General features: G+C 41.5%; 1 protein-coding gene across 1 annotated transcript in view; it reads right to left on the reverse strand.

The window, feature by feature from the left end:
* Window positions 1–20,636, reverse strand: part of PPP2R3A (protein phosphatase 2 regulatory subunit B''alpha) — a gene marked incomplete at its 5' end in the record, with an annotated part of 149,236 nt that extends 128,600 nt beyond the window's left edge. Inside the window, one exon of the mRNA XM_080674898.1 lies at window positions 20,449–20,636. The remainder of the gene's footprint in view (window positions 1–20,448) is intronic.
* Between the last annotated feature and the right edge of the window lie 6,104 nt (window positions 20,637–26,740).

Here is a 26,740-nt window from a genome sequence, read left to right on the forward strand (position 1 = left end):
CCGTGCACGAGGCTCTTCAGAGCCAACTGGACAATTCTAGAAAATGACCAGGAACATGGTATAAAATCAATAGAGCATGGTCAAGGGAAAACTTGCTTGAATGGGATGATAAGAGAACATGAAAAAAATCCCAAAGGATGGTATAGATGCCAGAAAGCTGGGGAGGGGCCTGGAATTGCCTTCAATGCAGCTTAGATTTGACAGCTCAAAGTTGTTTATTTTTTAATCTTAACATAAAAGTAACTAGTGGCCCGGTGCACGAAATTCGTGCGGGGGTGGGGGGGGTGGAGGGTGTCCCTCAGCCTGGCCTGCACCCTCTCCAATCTGGGACCCCTCGGGGGATGTCCGACTGCCAGTTTAGGCCCAATCCCACAGGTCTTGCAATCCAGGACTGCTGGCTCCTAACTGCTCACCTGCCTGCCTGCCTGCCTGCCTGATCGCCCCTAACCACTCTGCCTGCTGGCCTGATTGCCCCCAACTGCCCCACCCTGCCGGCCTGCTTGCCCCCAACTAGCCCCCCGGCCAGCCTGCTCGCCCCCAACTGCCCCCCCCACCAACCTGCTTGCCCCCAACTGCCCCCTCCACCAGCCTGATTGCCGCCAACTGCCCCCCCCCCCCCCCCCGCCGACCTGCTCACCTCCAACTGCCCCCCTCTGCTGACCTGCTCGCCCCTAACTGCCTTTGCCTCAGCCCCGCCATCATGGCTTTGTCCGGAAGGTCTCCTGGTCTAATTAGCATATTACCCTTTTATTAGTATAGATCAGTGGTCGGTGAGCCATGCAGCTCGCGAGCCGCGGTTTGCTGCTCTGTTGACTAATGAGTTTGCCAACCACTGGTATAGATGATTGGAGAAATAAAACATGCCTGGACAGAGAGAGAGAGAGAGAGAGAGAGAGAGAGAGAGAGAGAGAAGGAGGAGCAAAGATCACTCCTAGAGATAGTATCAATGTGAACGTTTTTGTAAATGTCCTTTCTGGCTTTAAAAACACATAACACAGAGCTGGGGATTTTTGTGAATATTTATTTTATACCTATATATATATTTAACAAAAGTGAGATTTAGTTATAATTTATTACTTTATTTTTCTACTTTCCATGAAAATAAAAATCTACATATATTGTATACATTGTGTGGATATACCAAATTTACTTATTCAGTCCTCTACGAAGGCACATTAGACTGTATAAGTAAGGTGAAGAAAGGAAGCAAGCAGCTAGCAAATGATAAAACTGACTTTAGCTGTGGCAGCATTTTCAATATTCTAAAGGTGGAAAGAGGTAAGACATGTGGAAGCTCTTGAGATTTTAATGTTCCAGACATAAGATGAATAATGTCTGAATCTGGAATTCTTTGTGGATGAAGAGGAATTTCCAAAAGGGAAACAAAAAAGCTTGCGACCCAACACACACTAAAAATGAAGTAATTTCAAATCTTCACATCTGCAGAACAGATAGAATGTCAAAGAAAGCACTCAGACAACTAAAAACAGTGAGTGGACTGCCAGGGAAAAACCAAGTGTCATTCTAGTGATAATCCACAACCACAGCTTTCCAAGGAAGTGACAGAGATCCCCAAACTGTGCTCTAACAGAAAGTGCACTGAGCCTTTCTTGTGAGATGCTAGGTGGCCTTGAAGACTTCATGTGTCCTCTCTGGGCCTCTGTCCTTTGACCTGGCTCTGTGAGTTACAAACTGTGCTTGTCAGAGTTCCCTTGGAAGCTGCCAATACTAGGCATTTCCCACTGCAACCAAAATAGCTCTGCTTTTATCTGTTTTATATATTAGATCTCCAAAACATCTTTATTTGAAAAATAAAAAGAGTTTAACAGCTAAAAATATCCTTAAAATCACAGGACTTAAAAAAAATATCATTCACCCTTTGGATTATTTGTTAACTACAAAGGTAAAAATGTAAATTTTAATGGAGGAATCTGGAAGTTATCACCTTAACACCTTAAACAATCAAATTATATGTACCTCTTGATATGATGCAATGTATAGAAGTATCATTTATGGAGTGTTCTTGCCAAAAGTATTTAGCTTTAATCAATCTTTTAGAGCTAATGTCCAATTACAGGAAAAACAGGCAATAGAGAAATAAGTTAAACAATACCATAAGGAAACAAATTCATGATATGGGTCGTCCTATTCGACAATTAGCCTGGTCTCTTCAATAAGACATTATCATGAGGGAAAATGTGGGTGGGTACACTGGGAGGAAGAGATGGAAGGAACACCAACTACAAAGGCTCTGAGGTGAAAGCATGTCTTGAATGTTTTAGCAAGAGTGAGACTAGACTTTGACTTTGACTGAGATGGGAAGCTACTGAAGAATTGTGAACAGAGAAATGACATGATCTCAATTAATTTTTAATAAGATCACTCTGATTACTGTAATGAGAATAGACTACAGAGAACAAGAGGAGAGAGACCAAATTTACCTGAAATAATCCAGGCAAAAAATGATGCTGGTTTGGAATAGGTGGTAGCAGGGTAAAGATGAGAAGTAGTTAGATACTGGCTATGTTTTGAAACAGGAGCCCATGGGACAAATGAGCGGGTTTTGTGGGAAAGTGGGAGGTCAAGGATGAATCTAAAGGTTAGTTTTTTAAAAATCATTTTGTTTTTTTGCTTAAACAACTGACTGTAAGAAGAGAACTGATATGAACTGAGACTGGGAAGACAAAAGGAAGAACAGATTTGTTGGTGGCCGAGGAAGTAGTGACAGCAAGAAAGGTCAGTAGTTGTTTTGAATGTTGTGACATGCCTATTAGACATTCAGGTAAAGATGTACAGAATGATGCTGGAGAACTGAATATTGACTTTAGGGGAGATAATTGGGCTGACATAAATTTGAGTTATTTTTATAGTCTTGATACTAGATCACCAAGGGAGGGAAAACAGAAAGAAATATATTGGAATATTTATTTTATAATAAGTCTTGTTCTATAAGATTCTATTATTTCTGTAAAGGAATACAAAAACAAACATGCAAAGGCTGAGCGGGGGTATGTACACATGCAGAGTAGCCCTAATGGAAATTCCTGTGATGATGAAATATTTATGTATCTGTAACGTTCAGTAGGAAGCCTCTACCCACATATGGCTATTGAGTACTTGAAATATGGCAGTTGCAACTGAATAACTGAAAATTTAATCAAATAGCTACATGTCGCTAGTGGCTGCAGTATTGATTGCCCAGTACAGATTTAAGAGTTTGGGGAAGAATCGCAGAGGAGATAGAAAAGAAGTGGCCAGAGAGGGAGGAATTGTGAGACAATTCTCCATGGGTCTCTCATGTTTTTGCACACATTGCAAGTGAGGCACTGACTCACTTGATAGTCATGATATATGATATAATAGTTTTAGACTACCTTTTCAAGAAAGTTTGTAAAGCGTCTGGCCTGAGTGGCTCAGTTGGTTCAATGTACTGTGTAATTGCTGGTTCAATTCCCAGTCAGGGCACACACCTGGGTTGCAAGTTTGATCCCCCGTAAGGGAGTGTATGGAAGGCAACAGATCAATGTTACTCTTTTTCTCTCTCCTCCCTTCCTCTTTCTAAGTATGTCCTTGGGTGAAGATTAAAAAAAAAAGAAGAAGAAGAAGAATGTTGTATAGCAACAACCTTGAAAGACTTGGTAGTGTCTCCCTCTGAAGCACAAGATCACTGTCCAGTATGACAGTGTTCCCCTCTGGAACAAATAGAAGGCATGCCCGTTATAAAAGGTTTCGGTTCTCTCAGACAGGCTTCCTTTCTAATAATACAACCCATCATGTGTGCAAGTGCAAGCTGGCTCCCTTCACATTGCCTTGAAGGTAACTGGACTCAGAGAACCAGTACAAAACACTGCTGCTATGGCTACTGTTACTGCTGTAAGTAATAAACTATCTTTTGTCCCTGATCCAGAAGTCTTGTGTCTTCCACCATCATACATGAACTGTGGCAGGCTAACTTTTTAGCTTACAAAAAAAGTAAAATCTCAGATCCTTTATGGTTCTTGACAAGTATCTTAGAAACCAAGTGAAGAAACCCTTTTAAGGAGCAGGGAGTGATCAACTCTGCTCCTGAATGTTAAGTAAAGTAAGTACTGAGAAATGACAGATGTAGACATGACTGGTAACTGGTAAGAGTGGTCTTAATGGAAATGTCAGGGATGAAATCTGACTGGCTAGATTACAAAATAGAATGGAAAGAGAAATAGCAACGTAATATAGACAACTCTTTCAAGAAGTTTTGCTGTGAAAGTTCATTGAAATAAGGCAAATAGGTAGAGGGGAAAATGGAGTCAAGGAGGATTATTTATAAGATGAGAGAAATAAAAGCACATCTATATATATAAAACCCTAATATGCAAATAGACCAAATGACGGAACAACCAAACAACTGGTCACTATGACATGTGCTGACCACCAGGGGGCATGCACGGAACATGGCAGGCATCGGCAGCAAAGCGCGGAACATGGTGGGCGTCGGCCATGGCGGGATGGTAGAGCAGGTGGTCACTGTCATCGGGGTGAGCCTTCTGGTGGTTACTGAAAATTGTTTGCTTCTGTGGGCCACAGTCCCGCCGAGCACTTGCACCTGCTGCCGGCACCCGGCACCAGCCCTGATCGCTTGGCGCCGTCAGTCAGCGGGTGTGAGTGGCGTCAGCCGGCCCCAATCGCCCCTCAGGGCTTCTCCACCTCCCCCTGCTCCTGAGGGGCGATCAGGGCCAGCAGCCGCCTCTCGCATCTGCTGCCGGCGATGGCCCTGTTCATATCCGCTGCTGGCGCCAGCCCCAATCACTCTGCGCCATCAGCAGGTGCAAGCAAGGCCGGTGCTGTCAGCGCATGGGAGAGGCGGTCGTGGGAGCAGGGCTGTTGGCAGACAGGGGGGCCATGGTGGGAGGGGCCAGGCGAGGGCATGAAGGATGGGCTGAGATCTGCCCCTGTGCCCACTGCAGCCTCCTGGTCCACAGTTCCTTTTAAGTAGCACGAATTCGTGCACTGGGCCCCTAGTTTTCACATATAAGACAATTGAGTCAAAAGAGGGGAAACTGCTGTAAGAAAAAAGATTATAAAGCACTTAGGTTAGTTCTTCCACAGTAACAGGACAGAAAGCACAGTACATGGATACCACTTCAGGAGTGGGGAAATGTGGTAGTAACAACTTGTAAAGGCTCTTTTTTTCCTAGTTTTTTTCTGAAATAGGAGGCAAGGTCACCAGTTGAAAGTGAAGCGTGGGGAGGAGATGGTGAACATGTGAGGAGAATGAAGACATGCAATAGTCATTGAGGAGATGAAACAGAGAAAATGACTGGGGAAATCTAGTATGATTGCCAGGCAACATTACGAGTCTGCTTGAGGTTACATCATTAAATTAAGGCAAGCTCAGCAGTATGATTTTACAGGCATGGAACAGGCAAAGAATTGGATTTAATCAGTACTGTGGTTTAGCCAGGCATGGATGCTGAAGTGAGAGAGGGGAAAAGGAATTAATGATGTATGCATGGGAGAGATGATGATGACTGATGATGGTATGTATCTAAGCCTCTATCCCATCTCCTGAAATCCAAACCCTCCCACTGAGCTCTGTGGGACTCATGGGTAGGTATCAGCAAAATCTGCAAATCCTGGACCTAATTTCTAAAGCTTTCTTCAACTTCCTTTAAGCTTAAATGGAAACTGGGCTCTCCCCTGAGTATGATGCTTTCTCTGTAGCCCTCTTAGATGATGACTCTCTTCCACACCCTTCAACATGAGACCTGGTAGGTGCCTTCTTGTTCCTCATTGCTACTTCCAGGCCATTCTCCCTCTTCCCTCTCCAAAAACCCCCTACTTTGAGTCACATAGCATTAGACTCTATCACCCACTACCCTTCCTTAGTGCAGTATTTAAGTATCCCCAAGGTCAGTCTCTTTCATTCCTTGATTATTGTAGGTTTTGGCCCACTGTCACTTCAACACTATTTCTGTTACAACTGTTATTCATTTCAACATCCAAATAGATAACCCATCTGATATCCTGGCCTCTTAGTTTCTTGACTTTTTGTCCATAATGATAATTATGTTGATTTTGTTTTCTACCCCATCTTAGCCACTTTCTCCCACGACATACCCTAACCCTTCAGAACATCTAAAAGTGTATTTTAATAACCCTAGATCTGAAGGAGTATCATTTACCAAACATGTACTGGTGAGTTTAAATAAGACCACCCCCCTGTAGGCCTCTACTGGCAGTTAAGGAAATGGTCATACATCAGGCATGAGACCACCTGCTACAGATATTCATGCTACCTACCATCATCAACAGATAACGAAAGAGAACAAGAAAGGGAGAACTAGGATGTTTCCTCTTTGAGGCCTAACTAGACAAACAACCCTTGAGGGGCTTTGTGGCCACAATTTTGGTGAAAAATTTTTATTCATTACCAAGACAGAAGTGTTGGGGAGGAAGAGGAAGCTGGGGAAGAAAAGGGTGTTGGGAAAAAGAATGCTGACATCAGACATGAAAGCAGAGTTGAGAGCAAGGTTCAACTGCAAGAAGCTAAACAGGGAGACATGATGAAGGCACAAACCAAAAAGCCAGAAGCCGGTATGGAGACTGAGCACAGTAAGCCTACCTCACCAACCTACGACTGTCATTCAGCCTCAAGTATCCTGAGGGGTAAGAGGAAAACCCTGAGACACTCTTGTTTCCTGAGGGGTATGAGGAGAATCCTGAGAACCCTGAAGACTGAGACAAAGTTCTTCATTCAGCTGACATGTACACTGAAGAGTCCCTATAATCTGCAAGTGAGGCTCAGCAAGGGTTTATTTGTTATTAATTACTTACTGTATAGACCAGGGGTGGGCAAACTTTTTGACTCAAGGGCCACAATGGGTTCTTAAACTGGACCGGAGGGCCAGAACAAAAGCATGGATGGAGTGTTTGTGTGAACTAATATAAATTCAAAGTAAACATCATTACATAAAAGGGTACGGTCTTTCGGCTCCGCGGGCCGGATAGAACAGCCGAACGGGCTGGATCCGGCCCGCAGGCCGTAGTTTGCCCACGGCTGGTATAGACAGACAACCAGATAGCTTGGTTATATACAACCAGAGTACCTTATTGAGGCAAAAAGACTTTTTACAAGGTAATTGGTTAGGTGTTTGGAAGCCCATAAAAATGAAATGACCATTTGCCATATTTGTAGGCCACATCCAGAATAAACTCATAAGACCTGACAATCCTATCTCTGAAATCTTTCTCAATTTTCACGACTTCTCATTATCTCCACTGCTAAAATCCTGGCTCAAATTATCATCCCCTACCACCTGTACTACTGTCACAGCCTTCTAAACTGGTTTCTCTGCTTCCACTCTTGCCTCTACATATTCCAGTCATTCTCCAAAGTAATACATAAATTGGGGCAAAAATAGGTTTACAGTTGTTTGTACAGAAAATAACACAATAATGAATAAATAATATAAGAATAAACTCTGTGTTTTGTGTATTCACAACTGTAAACCTACTTTTTATCCCACCCTGAAAATTACAGCAAATTCCTCTCCTGTTTCAGATGTTCTAATAATTACCCACCCCATTTGGACAAAATCTAAACTCCTTTCTTAATATAGCTCCAGAAATTTGCCTACCAATCCCTTACTTCATCTTGCACTGCTCTACTCCTGGCCTTTTTTTATTTCCTCCAACAGCCTCTTTTTCTCCCTTGACCAAGGTACCAGCTCATTATTCTCTACCCCATTATTCAGTTTAATGTCAGTACAGCACTTATCCGTATCTGAAATTATTTTGATAGCTTACACAGTTACTGTATTTATCCCTACAATGTACACTCCTTGAAGGCTATTAACCATTTGTACGCCATAAGCATCTATAAACGCAAGCGGTGAATCTTTTTTAATTAAATTCAAAATATTGTGGCAGTTAACTGGTTAAAGGAAAACGGACTTTGGCCCAAGGTAACTATCTATATCAGATAGATATTATAGTAGAGATCTTATGAAAATTTTTGGTTATATGCCTAAAGTTAGTATTTTCTTCATCTCACCCCCTAAGACACCCAACTTCTGTTGGGTGGGAACCATCTGTAAAGATTACTAAGGCAACAAAGCTGCTGCCTAGAGCTACAGAATGGACAGTGGTTCATGTAAACGAACCCAATCTTCCTTTCCTACCATACTCTTTTTTTTGGTGTGTGTGTATGTGGGGGGGGGGGCTGTACATATTTTATACTACCTCCTCCACCGCCCCCCCCCCCCCCCGAGCTCAGGGCACCAATTAATTCCTTTTCAAACAAGTAATGTCACTACTTCTTACAGACCAGCTGTGTCCACAGGCTAGATGGGACAACTCCTTGTGTCACATGCTTTCTAATCCCTCATCGAATTTGGTTGGGACAGTAACTCAAGCAGGATAGGCCAATCATATCTCTCCTGGAAATTTGCAACTGAAGTGCTAAGACATTTTAAAGGTTCTACAGATTTGATGGCTGAAGCCACTGTTTTGGAGTACCCATGCTAAGCAACATGACAGAAGAAAATGGGGTTAAGAAAACAGAGCAGAGAGAGAAAGAGGCGGGGGGAGGGAGGGAGAGAGGGAGGAGGAAGAGAGAGAAAGGGAAAGAGAGAGGGGGAGAGGGAGGAAGAGGGAGGGAGAGAAAGAGAGGGGGGGAGAGGAAGGGGGAAGGGGAAGGAGGGAGAGAGGGAGGGGGGAGGGAGAGAGGGAGGGGGGAGGGAGGGAGGGGGAGAGAGAGAGAGAGAGAGAGAGAGAGAGAGAGAGAGAGAGAGAGAGAGAGACAATATGTTTAGTTTCCATGATGGCTGACTGCACTAATAAAACTGGAGTGAATTGATGTGTTCTTTGTTTATTTTTACTATAAATAACCTTTTTACTTGTATACTTTAAGTGGATATTTACTCCTTAAAACCAACCAACTTCTATGACATGCACAAATATACATCTTCACTGATAGTCTGTCTCCTTCAGTTTTTCTTTAAGCTCTTGCTTTCATAATACTATACCTTCTTCCATCTTTTGGTCTCTCATTTCATCTATAGCCAAAACAACTTCACCATATGTAATGGATATTTACCATGATTTTTTTTAGCTGTCCAGATCTTATAATAAAGAATGGGTATCTACAACATAAAAACTATAAATAAATGAGACAAGTATTTTTATGATGCATATAACATAAAGCCGAAAACAAAAGTGCTCAAACAAGATAAAAGTTAAATTTCTCTCTTACGCAAAAGAAGTTGAGGGCTGGCCCTAACTGGTTTGGCTCAGTGGATAGAGCGTCGGCCTGAGGACTAAAGGGTCCCAGGTTCGATTCCGGTCAAGGGCATGTACCTGGGTTGCGGGCACATCCCCAGTAGGGGGCGTGCAGGAGGCAGCTGATCGATGTCTCTCTCTCTCATCAATGTTTCTAACTTTCTATCCCTCTCTCTTCCTCTCTGTAAAAAATCAATAAAATATATAAAAAAAAAAAAGAAGTTGAGGGCTGGTGCTGGGGTTCCACAAAATGCTCAGACGCCCAGGCGTTCTGGCTCACTGAACTACCATGATGGTCCCTCATGGCAGTCCAGTAAGCCAGATGGTCTAGGACAGTGGTCGGCAAACTGCAGCTCGCGAGCTGCAGTTTGCCGCTCTGTTGACTAACGAGTTTGCCGACCACTGGTCTAGGATGGTTCAGTCTGGGGATTGGGGGAGGGAACACCCAGCGTCCGGAGAGGTCTGGGAAGCAGAGTTTGAAAAAGAAGGGCACAGGGAGTGCTGAGAAAAGTGAACTTTGCAAAATCTGAAGAAGGTAGGGAGGGAGCTTTGTAGATACTTTATTAGGGGAAAGCAAAGGTCCTGAGGCAGGAGCACGGCTGGTTTGTTGGAGGAAGAACAAGGATACCATTTGTGACTGAGACAAAGTAAGCACAGGGGAGAGTAGTAGTAGATGAGGTCAGACGGGTAAAGAGGGAGAGGTTAGATTATGGGGCACCTTGTAAGTAAGTATAAAGCCTCTGAGCTGAGAACTTAATTTAAAAGGTCCCTCTAAGGCAGTGGTTCTCAACCTTCCTAATGCCGCGACCCTTTAATACAGTTCCTCATGTTGTGGTGACTCCCAACCTTAAAATTATTTTCGTTGCTACTTCAAAACTGTAATTTTGCTACTGTTATGAATTGTAATGTAAATACCTGTGTTTTCCGATGGTCTTAGACGACCCTGCTAACCGTTAGCAGGGTGGTCTAAGACCATCGGAAAACACAGATATTTACATTACAATTCGTAACAGTAGCAAAATTACAGTTATGAAGTAGCCATCAAAGTAATTTTAAGGTTGGGAGTCACCACAACATGAGGAACTGTATTAAAGGGTCGCGGCATTAGGAAGGTTGAGAACCACTGCTCTAGGGGCTGTGTTGAGAACAGGAGCAAGGACAGAAGCAGGGAAAGAGGCTATAGAAATAATACAGGTGAGATATAATGGTGGTTTGCACACCATTTATAATTGGGAGTTTGTAACTTTTGACCATCTCCACCCATTTGGCACAGTTCCCACTCCCACTCCCACTCCCCCCGCCTCTGGAAACCACCAGTCTGTTCTCTGTATCTATGAGTTTCTTTGTTCTTCTTAGATTCCACACATAAGTGAGTAGATATGGTGGAATGTGACCAATTCTAGATACATTCTGAAGGTAGAACCAACAGGGTTTGTGGATAGACTGATTGTAGGGTGAAAGATAAAGAAGAGAGTCAGGGATAATGCCATGGTTTTTGGCCTGGACTACTGGAAGAATGGAGCTGCTATTTACTGAGATGGGACAGGCTGCGGGAAGAGCAGGTTTTGGAGGGGAAATCAGGAGTTCGGTTTAGCGATGTCTGTTAGTTTTCCAAATGGAGATGTCAGGTAGACACTTTGATACCAGAGTATGAGATTGAGAGGAGAGGTCTAACTTATAGATAAAATTAGAAGTCACTGGTGTGAAATCGTTGCTGTAAAGTCATGTGACTAGGTAAAATGCCAAGGAAACAGAATAAATAAGGAAAAATAGCGATTTGAGGAATAAGCAGCATGCTAACTTTGGAGGTCAGAAAGGTGATGAGGAAGTAGCAAAAACACTATATAAGAATCTCCATAGGTAGGAGGAAATCCAGAGAATGCAGTGTTGTGGAAGCTAAGTGAAGAAAGCTTTGCAAAGAAAGAGGAATAATCAACTGTGCAAATGCTGCTGAAAGATCAAATAAAAGAAAGACTGAGAACTGACTGAATGGACTTAGGAATGTGGAGGTCTTCAGTGGGGGCCTCAAGAGAGAGTTTGGTCCTATATTATTGTATCTCTAATATCTAGTACTATGCCTGTCACATAGTGATAACGCAATAAATATTTGCTGATTGAACTAAGTGAGGTCACTAGTCACTGAATGAGGAAATAGTCTTATTTCTAGAGGCTTAACAGCTGGTACAGTGAAATGTGAGGATTCTTTATTTTATTGTTGACAGTATTACAGATGTTTCCCATTTTCTACCTTTTTGCCCCCCCTACCCAACCCCACCCACCCCATCCCAGGTCGTCCCCATGCTATTGTCTGTGTCTATGGGTTATGCATGTATGTTCTTTGGTTAACCTCTTCCTAATCAAACCTTTCCCCTTACCCCCGCCCCACTTAGGTCTGTTATTCTGTTCCCTGCTTCCATACCGCTGGCCCTACTTTGTTTGTAAGTTTATTTTGTTCTTTAGATTCCAGTTATAAGTGAGATCATGTGATATTTGTCTTTCTCTAACTGGCTTAGTTTGCTTAGCATAATAAATATAAAGAACTGCCTTTACTCTCCTACTATGCCTGAAAAACATTAGTTTTGAAAACTATGTCTTACACACCTAGAACAGATATTCCCAAATTTGATAGGGTTAGCAACAGAATTTGACAAACCCATACCCTACAAGAAAATACACTTTTAGCCCTAGCCGGTTTGGCTCAGTGGATAGAGCATCGGCCTGCGGACTGAAGGGTCCCAGGTTCGATTCCAGTCAGGGGCATGTACCTTGGTTGTGGGCACGTCCCCAGTGGGAGGTGTGCAGGAGGCAGCTGATTGATGTTTCTCTCTCATAGATGTTTCTGACTCTCTATCCCTCTCCCTTCCTCTCTGTAAAAAACCAATAAAATATATTTTTAAAAAAAGAAAAGAAAATACACTTTTAATTCTGGATGGGTACAATCTCTACAATCACCTCTTGCATCTGGGGCCCTGTGACTTTGTACCCAGAGGTACAATAGGGATCCCAGTCCTCTAGTTATGTCATAAGTCACTATGCACTAAAATGGAAGACTTTTGGTGGTTGCTGAAGGACACTAACTTATAGGTGCTTTGTAGAAATAAAAACTATCTGTGGCAAGCCAACAATTATCACAAGTATTTGCTTAGTGATTTATACCTTCAAAGTGATTACACATACACTCTCTCTAATCTCACAACTTTGTGAGGCGAGTTATTTTTATCACTTTCACTTAATAAAAGAGAACACTCAGAGTCTGAGACATTCATAAAAACACACATTTCTTTCAACAAATGGTATTGAGAAAACTGGATAGCCACATGCAAAAGAATGGAGTTAAACCCTTACCTAACACACAAAAATTAACTAAAGATGGATCAAAGAGCTAAATGTAAGAATTAAAAGTGTTAACTTTTACAAGAAGAAAACACAGTGGTAAAATGACATAACCATGGATTTGGCAATGATTCTTAGATATGCACTAAAAATATAAACAACAACAAAACCATAAATTAGACTATCAGAATTAAAAGTTTTGTGCTAAGAATACTATCAATAAAGTGAAAAAGCAGCCTATAGTATGGGAGAAAATATTTCCAAATCATATATCTGATAATGAGAGCCTAGTATTTAGAATATACTGGTATAAAGAACTCTTACAACTACTCGACAACCAAAAGACAAGCAGACCAAATGGGCAAAAGACCTGAATAGACATTTCTCCAAATATATACAAATGGCCAACAAGCACATGAAAAGATGCTCATCATCAGTTATTAGCGAAATGCAAATCAAATTCACAATGGGATATTACTTCATACTCACTAGGATGGCTATAACCCAAAACAAACAAATAAAAAGAACCAGAAAATAACAAGTGTTGATGAGGATGTAGGGAAACTGGAACTTTTGAATATTTCTAGTGGAAATGTAAAATGGTGCAGCTGCTGTGGAAAAGTTTGGTGATTCCTCAAAAAGTTAAACATAGAATTAATATTATGACCCAGCAATTTCCACTCCTAGGTATATACACAAAATAAATGAAGCAGGTATTTAAACAAAAACTTGTACACATATGCTTGTAGAAGCACTATTTACAATTGCCAAAAGGTGTGACATCCCCAACTGATTAGTGGATAAAACATATGTAGTCTATCCATACAGTGGAATTATTATTCAAAGAACCAAAGGCAGCTATGAAGGCTAATCCCTCACAAGATGATACTCCTATTTGCAAAAAGAGTATAACAATGGGGCTTATGCCCTCAACTAGTAAACACCATTCTTCACTAATAATCATTGGCATTTTGCAACCCCATGGTTTTTTGTTCTGCTGGTAGATCACAGCTCTTAGAAACATGAAGTGCAGCCCAGCCAGCGTGGCTCAGTGGTTAAGCATCTACCTATGGAGGTCAAGGTTCAATTTCTGGTCAGGGTGCATGCCAAGTTGTGGGCTAGATCCCCAGTGTGGGGTGTACAGGAGGTAGCAGATCAATGATCCTCTATCATCACTATCATCATTGATGTTTCTCTCTCTTTCTGCCTCTCCCTTCCTCTCTGAAAAAAAAAAAAAAAGAAAAAAAAATATATATATGAAATATAAAGTGCAAAACTGACCTTTAAGCCCTTCTGTGCCAGGTTAAGGTTGCCAAGGAGGCAGAAATGCTTAAGAGACAGATAGGTATTGGCCATCTGCATGACAAACCACTCTAGAGAGTTTAACACAAGGTCTTCAAGGTAAATGCATTCACACAACCTTTTGAAAACCAGTTTGTTCACTGCTCTCTTCACCTTCTCTCTGAGCGCAAAGAGGTCTTATTCCTCCAACTTCTATCTATACCCTTTAATCACTGTCAATGAAAAAGTTTCAAAGTATGAGAAATTTTGCATGCAACTGGAAAACCAAGTTACAATATCAAGTTATTTGGGGAAAATACAGCTGCAAAAAATACTCCTGGAAATCTGACAGCTAGATACATATTCCCTGACATCGCCAAGTATTCCATTTTCAACATGCCAACAATCTGGTCTTTGTTCATCAGTTCAATGAGAGGATGATGTCAGGGTCACTGGAGCCCAGATTACTGCTGGCCTTTAGGAGCATTATGGCTTTCTAGATAAGAAAGAGACTATGGGCCTAATTTCTAACATCTGAGTCTCAAGTGTTCTGGCAAAATATCTCCTTAGTGAAAAAACACAAAATCTCCAAAACAAATACAAGCAAGACCCCTCTGAAATGAGGGAGAGAGGTAATCACGCACCATTGAGTTACCTTTCTAAAAAGCTAGAAGTGTCTGGATAACCAACACACTCTGAGCACCTACCATGAGCACCTATCACAGAGACATATAAGACACCTGTCCTTTTACTACTCCCCTTTTCAGATAAACTTCTCGAAAGATTTTTCCAAGGTTTTCCATTTCCATTTCCTTACTTCTTACCCATCTCAATTTGTTTTCTGCCTCTTCCCATCTAAAATGGTTCTTGCTGAGGTCAAAGACTTCATCTTGCTAAATCCAACAGATCATTTTCAGTCTTCAAGCATGTCAAACTTGCGGCCTGCAGACCACAAGTTTGACATGATTGGTCTACATCTTTACTTAACTCCTATCTTTTTTGAAATACTCTTTTCTTGCCTTTTATGACACATCTTTAAATATGTGTTTTTTAAAAATTGATTTCAGAGAGAGGAAGGGAGAGGGAGAGAGAGAGAGAAACATCAATGATGAGGAAGAATCATCGATGGGCCACCTCCTGCACACCCCCTACCAGGGATGGAGCCTGAAACCCGGACATGTGCCCTAACTGGGAATCAAACTGTGACCTCCTGGTTCATGGGTCGACGCTCAACCATTGAGCAACACTGGCCAGGTTTATGACACATCTTAAATTGAAATTAGATTCTAAACTTTAGATCTAAAGTAAACACCTAAGAAAAAAATGAAGTATAGCTTACTCTTGAAAATCCTTTAAATGGCTCATGAAGTAAAGCATGCCTGTTTTTGTGTGTGCATAATACCACATAGTAAATGAACAGCATATATATATATATATATATATATATATATATATGCAAAACAAATAGTAATTATAGATGCAAACTAAAACTTCACCCTTTCTCATCTAATTAAAAACACCTTTAAGTGTAGTGGGTTAAGTTTGTATGTCTTAACTGCAAGCAAGGGACCATTCCATTCCATTGTTCCTCTCTGGCCACTTATCCCTTTCCTGGGTCTGCTATCCTCCTTTAACCAACTTTGAAATACTGAGCCCTCTTCTCTTCTTAATCTCTATCAATGGTTCTCAATTTCCAGTGCTCAGTGGAATTGCCTGCCGAGCCTTAAAAAATCCAAGGCTATAATTTGGATCAAGTAAACAGAAACAGTATTTTTTAATCATTCAATGTTTCCAATGTGCAGCCAAGATGAGAATCACTGTTCTACACTCTTTTCCTAGAGCAGGGACCACACACTTAAATGCCTTCAGGGTCTGAGAATTAAATGAGCAAAGCAAGCCAAGCATAAGTTTTAGGAGTGGTGGGCTCTTTGCTGAACTAGAAAGCAACTAGAATCAGCTGTGATTTAGCTCCAATCAATTGTTGCCAGATGGGAAAGCTGGCTCAGTAGAGCCACATCTTCTCATTTATAAAGAAAAATCCCAAATCTGGATTTTCATGGGAAATCTTCAGATTTTAAATTACTGGCCAAAAGTGTCTCGGGTTCTGTTCCTAGTCAAGGGTATGTGCCTGGTTTGCTAGTTTGATCCCTGGCCCCAGTCGGGACGCATTGGGGAGCCAACCAATTGATGTCTGTCAGTCTGTCTGTCACTCTCCTTTCCCCCCTCCCTTCCATTCTCCCTAAAAAAAAAAAAAAAAATCTATGGAAAAAAATATCCTCGGGTGAGTATTAACAAAAAACCAACAAAATATTGGCAACTAACTCAAAATTAAACAAAAACCATTTTGTTGGAAAAACAAAACACATCTGTAAGCCTGATTTAGCTGTAGGCTGCAGGTTTGCAACCCTTTGCCTTTGGTAATTCCATCAGACACCTTTCAATTTACACCTAAAAAACTTGTGTCCCCAGTTCAGCCCACTCCTCTGGGCTATGGATCTGAATTATCAAATGCTTATATGACATTTCCACTTGAGGGTCTCACCAGTCCCAAAGTGAAATCTGATTTAAACCCACCTTCACACTATTTATCCTTCCAGTGTTCTTTGTCTCAGGTAACAACTCCTCCACCATTCTCCTGGTTGGGCAAGCCTGACTCAGGGAGTTATCCTACACACTTTATTTCTCCCTCCCATGGCTTGTGCCATATCAATAATCAAATCCTATCAATTATGCCTAAATATATCTCCTGTATCCATCTACTTCTCTCCATCTCCTCTGCTCCACCATAATCCCAGCTACCATCTTTTCTCTCCTAGTTTTCCACAGTGTATTTGCTGGCTCAGGCTGCTATAACAAAATACCATAGATTGGGTGGTTTATACAACATAAATTTATAGAATTTCCAGATCAACGTCCAGCAGGGTCAGTTTCTAGTGAGGACTCTCTTCTTGGCCTCTGTGTGCTCACATGGCCTTTTCTCCTTACTCTTCTTATAAAGCCACCAATTTTATCAGGTTAGGGTCTCATTCTGATGACCTCATTTAATCTTAATTACCTCTTAAAGACTATCTCCAAATATAGTCCACTAGGGATTAGGGCTTCAAAATATCAATTTTGGGGGAATGCAATTTATTCTATAGCACACAGTAACCTTAATTAGGGTCAGTTGTCTCCCACATTCACTCATTTCCTTCTAGATCCTTTTCTCCAATTTGACCAGAGTGATCTTTTACAAACACAAATATTTATAACTATGTGTGTGTACACCTTTGACTCAACAATTCCACTTCTAGGAATCTATCTTACAAATATATTCACACACATAAACTGGTATAAGCATAGTACTGTTTGTTATGGTAAATTATTGGAAACAATTTAAATGTCCATCAAAGAGTGGTTAAATAACCTGTGGTATATCCATGCAATGGAATATTACACAATCATTCAAAAGAATAAGGAAACTATATATTGAAACAGAAAGATTTCTAAGACATTGTTCAGAGAAAAGAATAGTGTGTACAGTATGCTGCCATTTTGGTAAACAACAAGAGGAAAGAAGAATATGCATTTGCTTGAATGCCATTTGTTTAGATATATGCCTCCTAAATATATATCCTCTGTCCATCTTCTTTCCCTCTCCTCTGCTACCACCTGAGTCCCAGCTGTTTGTTATTGTAAGTTATTGGAAACTAGTAGCAGTGGTTATCACTTTGGAAGGTGTGGAGAAAATGGCAATTAAGGAAGGAGCAGTCCCACGGCAGACATTCTGATTGGAGAATTGGCCCAGCGCTAGTATTAAGTTCTTCTTGTGGTTCTAATGAGCAGACTGAACTGAGAACTGTGCTTGAGGTAGCCTTCACTTACTTTCCCCAGCTTCATTTTATATCATCCTGCTCCTTCTATCACTCTCTATGCTCCAGCCACACTGGCCTTGGAATTCCCAGAAAGGTCCTGTTGATTCTTGGGAATGTGGTCTCCCTAAGCTTCACCTTTTAACTTCTATTTATCCTTCAGAGTACAACACATCTTAAAGCTCGTTTCCAAAAAAAAATTTCTTAAATTTCTAAACTAGGTCATGACCCCTGTTTTATGTACTCAGTGCATCCTGTACTTCTCCCAGAATTTATCACAATTGTAATGAGGCAATTGTATCATTAGACATACATGCATCTGTCACTCTTTAGACTTTAATGTCCAGGAGTGCAAAGACCACATCAGTTGTTTTTACCACGGGATTCCCAGACCTAAATAGTGTCTGGCTGGCAAAATAGGCCCTTCCTCAGGCATTTGTTAGATGCATGAGTAAGACTGCTCCTGCCCTCAAGCTTAGCATAGTAGATAAAATCAACACATAAGCACATGAGGACAATGTAGTGTCACTGGTGTTAAGGTTGCAGTCTGTTTAGAACAGTGGTTCTCTGGTGGACATAATATGGGCTTTCCCAGGAGACTCCTGGCAATGTTTGGAGGCATAAAAATCTGTCACAACTAGGGGGGTGGGAGGCAATACTGGTTTCCATTAAGTAGAGGTCAGGAATGCTTCTCAACATCCTATAATGCACAGGATAACCCCCCACAACAAAGAACTATCTGGTCCAAATGTCAATAGTACCAGAGGAAAAAACCTTTCATTTAGAGAGAGAATGATAATGCCCAAAAGGGTTATCAATTCTACTCTAGGTGGTGGAGTTTATTTTTAGGAGGGGGGAGGAGGACATATGTCAAGAAATTTCAGAGGGAAAATATACATAATATTAGCTGCATATTGAAAGGTGGTGGGGGCCATGTCTCTGGAGATTGTTTGCCAGAGATAATGAGGAGCCTCTGAAGAGTTTAAAAGCAGAGCATGGCTTGAACAGGTGCCTCTTTAGTACCCCACACTCCCAAATTACTCATCAACTTTATTCCCTTGTTGAAACAAAAGTTTCATTCTCCTAGGGCAGCTGGTTTCAGCTAAACATTAAGGCCATATTAATTCATCCCAGGATAAAGTCTGATAGCCCCCTGCACACTCCAGAATGTTAAGCTGCATTTTTAAAATATGCAAATACTTATGAATACTCAGGTTGTTAATGGATAAAGCTATTTTTGAACCCAACAACCAGGTTAGTCCTGGTAAAATTTTCTGTTTTTAATAGACGGAACTTTTGTTTCACCTGTCCTCAATTTCTGAACTCCCAGATTTATTAAAAAGATCCAAGTTTTCCCCACAAGTATCTCATGTTATAAGTTAGTTCTCTGCCAGAGAGGATAGAAAAGTCATATGAATACAATAAATGTGAATGGACTGTATATATAAATTGGGAATGGTCTACAGGTTTTTAAAAGGCTTTCACAAACAGTCATGGATACTACTGAAAGGAAAGAAAAAGAGATTATTTTAATGGCATCATCAAGAAATAAAAGAGTTTTACTACAACACAAACCTGCTGCTTACTGTGCTGGATGCACATGCTCTGACCTAGTATGGCAATTCTTGGGGTCTCAACACGGGTGCTCTGTTTACAAGAAACTGAGGAATGAAACTAATGAAGAACAAAGACACCAAAGGTTTGGGGGCTGGTTTGTACATAAATGATTTGGGGAGGAACGACTTCCTCCGTTTTGGACGGCACCACAAATCACGTGTTTTGAAATCTTGCTTACGTGTTAAGAATTTTTATTTCGTGCTTTCAGGCCATTTCCTAATAAGAAAATACCTTATAATTTACAAAGAGCAATTTATACTCCCTTACATTTGCTGACCACTAAAACTGGGTAACATTTCCTTAAGCTTTTCCAGAGTCAGAGGATTGAGAATAATGTGAGCATAACAGAGTTCAGATGCAACATCAACTACAAGCCCGGCCAGCTGGTTTCCATCCAGAGGTCCCCCAGGAGAAAGCCCCTCGGAGGCGGCGGCCGCGTGGGCGAGGGAGTGAGACCCACAGGGGCGGCCCGAGGGCGGCAGCAGGGCTGGGCTGGGGTCTGGCCGGCCTCCGTTTACCTTTGTTTCAGGTACTCCCGCTCCCAGCCGGGCTGGGAATCCCGCCCAAGGCCCCGAGCTGGTGACACATCCTTCTTTGGCCAAGTCGGGCCGAGGTTGGGCAGGGGGCGGGGAAGGAAAATAAAGCCTCGGCGCCTAACGACGTGACTCTCAGTTCTTCCAAATCGTTGGCATTTGTTTCTTTGCCAAGCTTTCCGGTTAACAAGTTCCCGAGGGCTGCGCGGGCGAATTGGCCTAGGAGCCCGGCAAGTGGGAGGGAACAGGCCGTCCTCCGCCTTCCCTCCTCGGTGGACGCCCCCGGGGTATGCGGTTTCCACACCTCCCAGGCTGCCACGGCCCGGGACCGAGCTGGGCGTGCAGAGGCGCCCGCACCACCTCGAACCCCGACTTCCACAGCTCCGCCAGCCGAGCCAGGGCAGCGAGACCGCACCAACCCCTCCGGCCAGGCCGGTCCCCGCCCCTAGCTCCGGCCCCGCCCGCCCGGGCCTCTGCGTACCGCCCCCCCCCACCCCCCCGGCCTCGCCACTACCCTCCGGCAAGGCCGGGGGCGCTAGGGCTCCAGGCCGCGCGGCGGGCGTCCCTGCGCCTACCTTAGTGCCCGCGGCTCCTCCTGTGGCTGCAGCCTCAGCTCGCGGACGGCGCTTGCCGCCAAGGCTCCCGGCGGCGCGGGATGTGGAGCTGCGAGCGCGGCGCGTGAGGAACTGAGGCCCGAGCGCGCCCCGCCCAGCCGCCCGCCTGCCCGCCGGCCCCTTCGTCCCCCTTGTCCCCACCCTCGGCCGCGGGCTCAGCTCCCCGCCCCGCCCCACCCGCCTGGCCCCGCCCCACCCAGCAGACCCCAGCCAGGAAGGGGGCCGCGAGGGGCGCTGCGAGGGCCGCAGCAGCCGCTGCGGTTGCAGTCCCCTGTTTAGTGGCTCCGCGGGGACGCTATTAATAGTATTTGCTATTATTTGGAGATGCGAGTCTCTCGTATTTGCTATTATTCTAATTGTTATTATCATTATCTTTATTGTTTTCGTCATTGATTGTTTTGCCCTCCTCCAGCAGACTAGATGGTTCCTTTGAGGCCGGAGACAACGGGAAGGGTAGCCCTTGCCGCTGACTGGATACTGGGGGTCACTCTGACCCTCACAGCGGCCCGCACTTGCGCCACTTTCTTTGTGAAGTATTGAACCAGTTGAAAGAGATACTTATTTTTAACTGTTATATTGTTTGATATAACACAAATACAGAAAGCCATATAAAACCAATGCACAACTTAATGAATTATTGAGACATACCCCCTTCCCAATTAACACCGAGTAAAATGGTTTGATTGAAAAAAACAAAAAACAACAACAAACAAACAAACAAACAAAACACACACATCAAAAAAACCCTCCTCAAAAGCCAGGAAGACACAGCCTGGGTCTCCTAAAATTGTCCTCCTCCTAATGGTCACAGGAACTCAAAGACCACCTATCCACAATTATGTGCTCTTCAAGAACACATTGGTAAAATGGAAATTTCCCCAGAATTAGGAACCTCCAATTAAGAGTGTATTTGTAAAATTCTCAATTAAAAAGATAAGTAATTTGTATAATCCTATTAATAAAATGGTAATATGCAAATCGACCGACCAAATGACAGGTCCCGGAGGGTGGGGACAGCAAGCAGGCAGAGCCAGGCCAGTCAAGGCGCATGCCAGCGGACAGAGGAAGCAAGGATGATGGAGGCAGCAGAGGGGGATGGGGGGGGGGGCTGCCGGCCAGGCTGTCAGACATTCCCCCCCCCCAAGGCTCCCGGACTGCACAGATGGGGCTGAGGGACCCTCCCCTCCACCAGTGCATGAATTTCATGCACCGGACCTCTAGTAAATAAATATGCAAGTAAACAACTTAAGTTAATCAATCATGAGACTGAACAGCATGAGTAAGGAGCACCTAGTGGTGGGGGATGGGAGAATAGCCAAGGAGTAGATGGCCTGTGAAGATTGGTTCTGGGCACCTGGGCTATCCTCACTGTGTCACTAGCACCTAGCACCAAGTAGGTGCTGTGTGTGTATTTATAGTGAACGGGAAGAAGATATATATGTATCTATAACTACAAAACAGGTTTTTGCCTGCTGAACAATTTCATCCAAGGCCAATTCTTCTGAAAGCTAAAATGATAAGTTCTGTGAGATGACTTGATGCTTTGGAAAGAGGCAATTATACCTTAAACTTTACACTGCTTTCCAGTTTTTAAAAAGCCTTTCAAATGCATTATGGTATCTTCTTTGAGACTGCCAACAAAAGTTTGTTGCCACCAATCTAATGCCAACAAGAGTCCCCCAATCTAGGATGCAGTAAAAGAAGAACTTTTATTCAAGTAAAATGCCTGCAAATCGGAGAGAGCAGCCTCTGGTGGAAACCCTGAGACAAAGAAGAGCCCAACTTTTATAGACAAAGTACCCACCCGAGTCCCTGATTGGTCCATTTTTATGCAAATGAAGAATCCAAATTTTTGCAGTTTGATTGGTCCAAATAGCTATGGAGCTGCTGCGATTAGTCAGTAAAGATGCAAATGGGGATATAGTTTCCAAGCTCTGATTGACTGGGGCAGGTTTCAGCCCATTGATTGAGAGACGATTTTAAGAACTCTTTTATAGAGATCTGCTTAGCAGCAACTCAATGCAGGAGGCTTGACAGCTCAGTCTGTGACTTTTCCCTGATAAACAGTGTACCTGAGAGGCCTCTGCCAACAATGGCTGCCAGACTCTGGTTATGACTTGAGGCCCAATTAACCAGGAAGAATACTCTTTGGCAGATATATTTCTTCTCGGGGTTCACAAGACTTAGAGCTATCTCATGAGAAAGGCGGGGAAGGACAGAAGGACTTTACAAAGGTCACAGGGCAATGCTTACTTGAGGAATACATAGTTAACTATAAAGCAATTCAGTACTGCTGACCCGGCCAATCCTTGCTGGGTTCCTGGTTTGTCTGGACAGTTTTATTGCCTGAGTTTTTACATTAGGACTTCTTAGGCTCCTTTGGAATACATTTCTATAAAGGACACAAGACCTAACTGGAAATTTGATTCAATGCGATGGAATCAGCCTCTTTATCAGGAGCACATTGGTGAATTGTAGCTAGAGAGCTACCAATTTGCCATCATGTATTGAGCTTTGGCTCTCTGGTTGTTGGTGGGTAGAAATACAAAGAGTAGAAAATGAGTAAGACACAATCTTTGCTCTAGGCCAAATTAGGGAGAAAAATTGTCAATAAATGAAATTTCAATTTATTTGAACGGTAGGAGAATGAGCATGATTAGGTGTAGGGAGAAAGTAGGGCAAGTCTCAGAAAAGAAAAAATCGGATTTTTTTAAATTATGGAAAAATGTAAAGTATTACAAAAGTAGAGATAATAATATAATAAATTACTATGTGCTCATTATTCAATTTCAACAATTATCACCTTATGGCCAATTTGTTCCATCTGTACCTCACCTTCTGGATTATTTTGAAGCAAACTACAAGCAGCATATTATTTCACCCATAAATATGTATCTCTAAACAATATGGTCTACTTTTAAAAACACCCACAAAATCATTAAAATAGCTTTAAAAATTAACAATTTTAAAATATCTAGTTAGTATTCAAATTTTCCCAATTTTTTCATAAATGTTTTAAATAGTTTATTTTCAAATAAGGACCCAAACAAGGTTCTCACATTGCATTTGGTTAAACTCTGTTAAACCTTTTTCTTTCCTTGTACTTTATAAGTTGAAGAAATTGATTGCTTGTCCTGTAAAGTTTTTCACATTCTGCATTTTGCTGATTGCATCCCTGAGATGTTGTTTAACATATTCTTCTACCTTTATATTCCTTATAAAGTGCCATTAGAGCTAGAAACTATCAGCTTTAGGGACAATACAATCCATAGTAAAAAGAAAAGTCAATCAATCTAAAACAAAACTGTCACACAAGGTAGAATTAGCAGACAGGGACATTAAAACAGTTACTGTAACTCTATCCTAACCGTTCACAAAGTTAAGCAGAGACCTGGGTGATATAAAAAAGACACAAATTGCATTTCTGGAGATGAAGATTACAATGTTCAAATACAATGTTGGTAGTATTAATGGCCAATTTGACATTGCCAAAGAAAAGATTAGTAAACTTAAACTCACACCAATAGAAAGTAACTGAAATAAAGAATACATAGGAAAAAAAAGATTTAAAAAATGAGAAGAGCATAGATGACCTGTGGGACAATTGAAATGTCCTAATACAGGGTGTCCCCCAAAAAATGTATACACACTTTAACAGCTGATAGCACAATTTTGAATTTGAAATGTATTTTAATAATCACTGCCTTTATAGTTACTCAAAGTGTGTACATACATTTTTTTTGCAACACCCTATATCTGTATAAATGAACTCTCCAAAGGAAAGATGGGGACAAAAAGATTTTGATAAATAATGTGACCTTTCTTTCTTCCATCCTTCCGAAACAGCTTAATTAAGACATAATTCACATACTATATAATTCTCCTATTTAAAATGCAAAATTCGCCGGTTTGGCTCAGTGGATAGAGCGTCGGCCTGCGGACCCAGGGGTCCCGGTTTCGATTCCGGTCGAGGGCGTGTGCCTTGGTTGCGGGCACATCCCCAGTGTGGGGCGTGCAAGAGGCAGCTGATCGATGTTTCTCTCTCATGGATCGATGTTTCTAACTCTCTATCCCTCTCCCTTCCTCTCTTCCTCTCTGTAAAAAATCAATAAAATATATTTTAAAAAATGCAAAATTCAATGGTTTTTATATATTCATAGAGCTGTGCAATCATAATCAAAATTTCCTTGAGTTTCTCCTCTGTAGACAATCCCTTCTCCTTCTCTCCCAGTCCCAGCTCCTGGGAACCTAAGATCTCTGTATAATTCTCTGGAGATTCATCCAAGTTGTTGCATGTATCATTAGTTTGTTCCTTTTTATTGCTGAATAATATCCCATGGTATGAATGTACCACAATTTATTTGACTATTTACCTGTTGCAGAACATTGGATTGTTTACAGTTCAGAGCAATCATGAAAAAAACTATTAGGAACTTCATGTACAGGTTTTTGAGTGAACATGTTTTCATTTTTTTGTGTAGTGATAGGTCACTGTGCTTAAAATTTTATTTCCCTAATGGATAATGACATTGAATATCTTTTCATGTGCTTATTTGCCATCTGTTTATCCTTTTTGGTGAAATGTCTGTTCATGCTTTTTGCCCATTTTTAATTAGATTATTTTTCACTGTTGAGTTTGCGATTTCTTTATACATTCTAGATACTAGTCCTTTGTTGGGTATGTGGTTTGCAAACATTTTCTCCCAGTCTGTAGTAGCTTGTCTTTTTATTCTCTTAATAGAGGGTTTTTGTTTTTGTTTTTTTTCAGAGTAAAATTTTCTAAATTTGATGAGGTCCAATTTATAAATTTTTCCTTTTATGGATTATGCTTTTGGTGTTAAATCTAAGAACTATTTGCCTAGTTCTAGATCCTGAAGATTTTGTACTATGTTGTTTTTCCTAAGTTCTATAGCTTTATATTTTATATCACATCCATGATTCATTTTTTAGTTATTTTTTTTTAAATAGGATATGAGTTTTGGGCTAAGGTTCATTTGTGTTTTTGTTGTTGCTGTTTTATTTTTTGCTTATGGATGTCTCATTGTTGTAGCACCACTTATTGAAATATATTTAAAGAAATGTTATTCAAGATGTTAATAATGAAGGAAACTGGGTGCAAGGTATATGAGAATTCTTTGTACTATTTGCTTAATTTTTCTGTAAATAAAAAACTGTTCTAAAAAATGAAGTCTGTTTAAAAATATCAGTTGGGCATATTTGTATGGCTCTATTTCTAGGTTCTCCTTCTGTTGCATTGATCTGTTTGGCTGTCCCTCTGTCAATAACACAGTTTTGATTAGTGTTTGGTATTGTCATAGGGACAGCTATCTAGTAGGCCTTAATAATTGGGTGGGGTTTTTTTTGCCCATTTTTAATTGTTTTTAATTATTATTGAATTTTGAGAAAGTGCCAGTACACTAGAGAGAAATCCACTGGCTGCAAGCACGCAGTGTGTCTTGGAACCAGTGGTAGGTTTTACAGAAGAACGGAGAAAGTTAGTCTAATAATTTGGTTAAGTGAAAGTTGCCTATAAAAGCTTCTATTATTTTTGTTTTTAGTTTCCTTCCCAGAGTTGAAAGAACACTTATCCAACTGAATTAACATGAGTTATTTGGTGAAGTTGTAGGACTGCAATTTATTTACAGACTTGGGTTACCTGTTGGAGGTTAGGGTAACCCAGATCCACTGGACACTGAATCTAGGTTAACCTTCTAGATTTATTCCTCCTGACAAACTAGATCCCTACTTACATAGTTTGGCTTTTAAAAAAGAGAATTCCTAAGGCCATACCTTTCAGCTAGAATTTAACGTGTTTCATAATCTAGTGAATTGCATAGTCCACAGGCATACCTAAAATTATATCTTTACCCCTCTCCCCCTTCATTCCCCCAAAACCTTTATTAAACATTTTTTGATTTGGGTTGATGGGATTCTGTACTCCCCCAACTTGTCTCCAGTTGACTAATTAAAAGGTTTTAACCTTTCCTTCAGCCCAGACCCCTTTGGCAGTCTGATGAAGCCTATAGATCTCTTCTTGGAATAATGTTCTTCTATTTCATAAAATACATAATATCACAAAGGAAGCCAATTTTTGAAATACAGTTATCAAAATATTAAAACAACTTCTATATTTATATATACTCCTTTATATACAGATTACCAAGATCTAGTGACAAATTTAATTGCTATCATAATTTAAAAGTAATGATGAGCAAAAACGATACTTCAAGATATTTGCAACAACCATAAAGTT

The sequence above is a fragment of the Plecotus auritus genome (assembly GCF_963455305.1).
Source record: "Plecotus auritus genome assembly, chromosome: 6".
Classification (NCBI taxonomy): Eukaryota; Metazoa; Chordata; class Mammalia; order Chiroptera; family Vespertilionidae; genus Plecotus; species Plecotus auritus.